Source organism: Lepidochelys kempii, chromosome 20 (assembly GCF_965140285.1).
Source record: "Lepidochelys kempii isolate rLepKem1 chromosome 20, rLepKem1.hap1, whole genome shotgun sequence".
Taxonomy (NCBI): domain Eukaryota; kingdom Metazoa; phylum Chordata; order Testudines; family Cheloniidae; genus Lepidochelys; species Lepidochelys kempii.
Window position 1 is genome coordinate 9,241,881 of NC_136399.1, and position 4,755 is coordinate 9,246,635.

A 4,755-nucleotide genomic window follows, 5' to 3' on the forward strand; every position below is an offset into this window, starting at 1 on the left:
CCCGCCCTCAAACCAGCCAAAAATCAGGTGTGGGGTTGTGGGCATAATGGGCTGCCGTAGTGCATCATGGAGCAGCTTGGACATGGTAAGGGTGGAGGTGGGCATGCGGCCGGAATAGCTGGGCCTGGAGTGTTTGGAGGTGGGCAAAGAGCCAGCACTGTAAGGTCTCAGGCCTTTTTTCTGCAGCCATATTAGGACAGCTGCAGCCAGGAGCCAAGAAGCAGAAAGTCCCATCCTCACATTCCAGCTAAATTATATCAAAACAGTGTAGTACTGGACTGTTAAGAAGGCGATTCTGTCCTACTAGATTCATAGATATTAAGGTCAGAAGGGACCATTATGATCATCTAGTCTGACTCCTGCACAATGCAGGCCACAGAATCTCACCCACCCACTAGTGCCCACCATCACCAGGCAAAAGAAACTGATCTTGAGGGGATTAAAGAAAACTTTGTTTGATAGCACCCTGTCTGGCAAGGAATCACTTATCAGCAGTGTGGGTGCGAAATCTCTACTTTATTGTTTTGCCTTGCTGGTCCCCACTTCTCTAGTCTGGTTTCTGTCCCATTCTTTGCTTGTTTCTGTCAGTTACATAACTAATTTCACAAGGTGTACATCAAATAAGGTGGTGGGGTTCAAGTGGGTAAATAATTGTTTCACACTATGTTCGGCTTGGTCAGAGAATTATTTTGTAATACTTCAGTAAAGTGATTGGCTCAAGTAGGGCTAAACAGGACTCAAGTTTCACTATATAAACTAGGGTCCAAACGGAAGTTCTTGGGAACCAGCTCCAGCCCAAGACCAGGGCTGCCAGACCTCAACACTTTGCCAACCACACCAGGCAGAAGCTGGAGTCCCAGGATGATCTGATCCCGACTGGCCAGCAGGGAAAGTTCATCTGCCTTAGTGGGAGTGATGGGCATTGTATGCACAGTGTGTGTATTCTGTTCTGGTGACTGTTAATACCTAGAGGGTAAGGAGGATATTACTGTGTAAGGCCCCACAAACTTGCAGAAGATTATGCCCTGAGCCCTAGGAACAGGGTAAGGGTAGGTGCCTTTCGCTGGAGCTCTAGGAATGGGGAAAGGATGGGGGTGCCTAAATGAACTGGGTTATACCTTGAGCCCACAGAATGGTAAAGGTGGGGGGCCCTGGAGTGTGAGGGTAACAGCACAGATGGGCATTGCGCAGGCAGAGATGGGCATGGGGTCACCATAGCTGGGCATGGCGCAGCAATATGCCCCATACAGTACAAACATTTTCTCCTTGTTAATCTCTCTAATGCTCTCCAACAATCCTCCTCTCCAACCCCTTCCGCTCATCTCCAGCCAGGTCCTTCTCCTGGACCTCAACCGCCCCCATGGCTCCCCTCTGAGCCTGCCTGGTCAGACCCGAACCGTGGGAGCCCCCTCTGCTGACCAATCTAGTCCCTGGACCCCCAGGCCAAGGGGGTGCCTGAGCCCCCTGGAGCCCCCCAGAGGGATGGGGTGCTGGACTGCCCAGAACCCCCCAGTGGGAGGGGGGTTTGGGTGCCCCCTAAAGCCCCCAGGGAGGCTAGCGTCCATGCCATGATCCCCTGGGGAGTAGGGATGGTCCCTCACTCACCCCGCTAGATGAGTTGGAGGCCGGTGATGGCTCCTTTTTCTCCTCCTCCTCAGCTTTGGCTTCTAACGTGGTCATCCTGAGCCTAGCGCTGCTGCCAACCAGTGCCCCAGACTCTGCACTGACAGCTTCTTGCCCCACGGCCGCTTCTCTCCTGCAAGGTGAGTGTCCAGAAAGCCCTCCTCGGTGCCGTGCCCTGCCCCTGCCTGTGCCCGCCACAACAGTCCCAGGTGCCCATCGGCATTAGCGATTTATAGAGCACTCCTGCTCCCCTCCCCCGGACGGCCCAGTGCCACCCCCCAGCCTTCCCTCCCCTGCTGCCTTGATCTGCCCACCCAGATCCAAATCCATATTTTAATAAACAGGCATCCAATCTGCTTGTCCATCAGATCCCCATAATCTGCATAAAGATTATCCCGGATAATTGTCTCAAAAAAGCCACCCGCGTGCTTCGTTAGCATGCGTGAGTGCGCGTGGGGGGTGGGGCGGGAGCAGTGTGTGCGCACGTGCGAGCCAGCTGCTGGGGCAGCTGGCCAGGGTCTGCAACCCCAGACCACAGGGGCACCAAACCCCCCGCCCCATCCAGAACTGGCACCAGCCTCCCACTTTGTGCAGAACCAGCACGAAGTCCCTCCCACTCTGACCCAGCCCCACAACCAGCCCCACACCCTGATCCAGTACAGACCCCAGCCCCACACTCTGACCCAGCCCCACACCCTGACCCAGTACAGACCCCAGCCCCACACTCTGACCCAGCCCCACACCCTGACCCACACCCTGACCCAGTACAGACCCCAGCCCCACACTCTGACCCAGCCCCACACCCTGACCCAGTACAGACCCCAGCCCCACACTCTGACCCAGCCCCACAACCAGCCCCACACCCTGACCCAGTACAGACCCCAGCCCCACACTCTGACCCAGCCCCACAACCAGCCCCACACCCTGACCCAGTACAGACCCCAACCCCACACTCTGACCTAGCCCCACAACCAGCCCCACACCCTGACCCAGTACAGACCCCAGCCCCACACTCTGACCCAGCCCCACAACCAGCCCCACACCCTGACCCAGTACAGACCCCAGCCCCACACTCTGACCCAGCCCCACAACCAGCCCCACACCCTGAGCCAGTACAGACCTCAGCCCCACACTCTGACCCAGCCCCACACCCTGACCCAGTACAGACCCCAGCCCCACACTCTGACCCAGCCCCACAACCAGCCCCACACCCTGACCCAGTACAGACCCCAGCCCCACACTCTGACCCAGCCCCACAACCAGCCCCACACCCTGACCCAGTACAGACCCCAGCCCCACACTCTGACCCAGCCCCACAACCAGTCCCAGCCCTCCCACCCCTCCAGAAGACTAGCCTCTCCAGTCAGAACCAGTGCCACCCCCCATGCTAGTGCCAGGTCCCACCCTCAGAACCAGCACCCCCAGCTCTGCCCCAGCGCCAGGCCCATCTCTTGGATCTGGCACCGCAGGGGCTTCTTGGGAGAGTGAGGCAACATCAGGCCCCTGCTGAGAACTAGCCCTGGATTCCCTGCTCGGTTCCAGCACCGGGTCCAAGAGCTGAGGGGACCATGGTGGCACCAGGCCCCCATTACTCGGAGCCAGCTGCTTCCAGCCCCTGGCCTGGCTCCAGATGAGCAGGGAAGACTCTCTCCTCCCGTGGCACTCAGGGCACCCCCCCAGCACCATGGCAGCCCCCGGCCCACCCCTGCCTCCCCCTCAGCTGGGGAGAACTGTCCGTGCCCTGGGGAGAGAGGCTGTGGGAGCTGCTGCCCTGGGGGGCGAGGGGAGCAACAGGGGAGGAGGGAAGAGGAGAGGAGTAGCCCATGACAGGGCAGGGCAGCAGCCAGCAGAATCAGGACCGAAACGCTGCCCTACTCCCTGTCTGAAGGGGCAGGGGCTGATGGCTGGTACCCCCAAAGGCCAGCCTGAGGCTACAAACAGCACCACTGAGAACAGCTGGGCCTCCACCCCTGCCCATGCATGCTCCATGCCACCCCAGCCATGGCAGAGTGACATTGTCCTGTGAGGAGGGCAGTGGGGTCTATGGGGTGGGCCTGGAAGCCAGGACTCCTGGGTTCTAGCCCCAGCTCTGGAAGGGGAGTGGGGGGAGGGGGAGAGGGGTGTCCAGTGGTAAGGGCTGGGTGTCAGGACTCCTGGGTTCTATTCCCAGCTTTGCTTCTTCAGACAAATCACTGCCTTTTGTCCCGGGAGTGTGAAAGGGGGAAGAGCTGCAGACTGGCATTGCGGGGGTGGTGGTGGATGGGGGTGGCATTGTGGAGGGGAGAATGGGGGGCATTGCGGTGGGGCGTGGGGGTGAAGGTCACAGGAGCGACTCTCCCAGGTGTTGGAGGACAGCGAGGGTGGGTGGGGTCAGGAATGTGTGGGTGTTTCTCCTTCCTCCACCAGCCTGGCTGGGAATTGGGTCCCACCTAGTTTGTTCTGGCTGTGGGGTTAGCTGGCAGCCAGGGTAGCAGCTGGAAATGAATCCCTCTGAGGCCCTGGGATGTCAGGAGATTAACGCGGCTCAGAGTGGGGCCCTGGCACTATTTCCCAGCACGACGGGGGGGGGGGGGGCTGGGAATCCTGGCCCCAGAGAACAGGCCAGGGGCTTGGGAATACTGGCTGTCTACAAGGGAAATCCCCATATGGTGGGTGGGAGTGGGGAGGATGCCAGGGAGGCAGAGAGCTCTGTGGGGCAGAGGGATGGCTGCCCCAGCATGGTGCCCAGGAGCCTTGCGGGGGCACACATCTGGGAGAGTTCTGAGCAGACTCACAACATGGGAGGTGCCCAGGGTGGGGTCACACCTTGAGGGAGCCTGGAGAGGGTCATACACCTGGGGAGGTGCCCGGATGGCACTGGCTTTGGCCAGCTCCTCTTCAGCAGCTGGGGAGAGACACAGAGAACAGTGGGGTCAGGGGAGCAAGGCTGGGGGGTGGAGGGGTGGGCTCCTGGGCATCAGGGCTGGGGAACACAGTTCACTCCCCACCCTGCCCCTCAGCCCCTGTCCTGTTCTCCCTCCCCACCCTGCCCCCAGCCCTGTGACCCTGCCCCTCAGCCCCTGTGACCCTGTCCTGTGCCCCCTCCCCACCCTGCGACCCTTCCTCCCCGCCCTGTGGTCCCTGCCCCTCCAG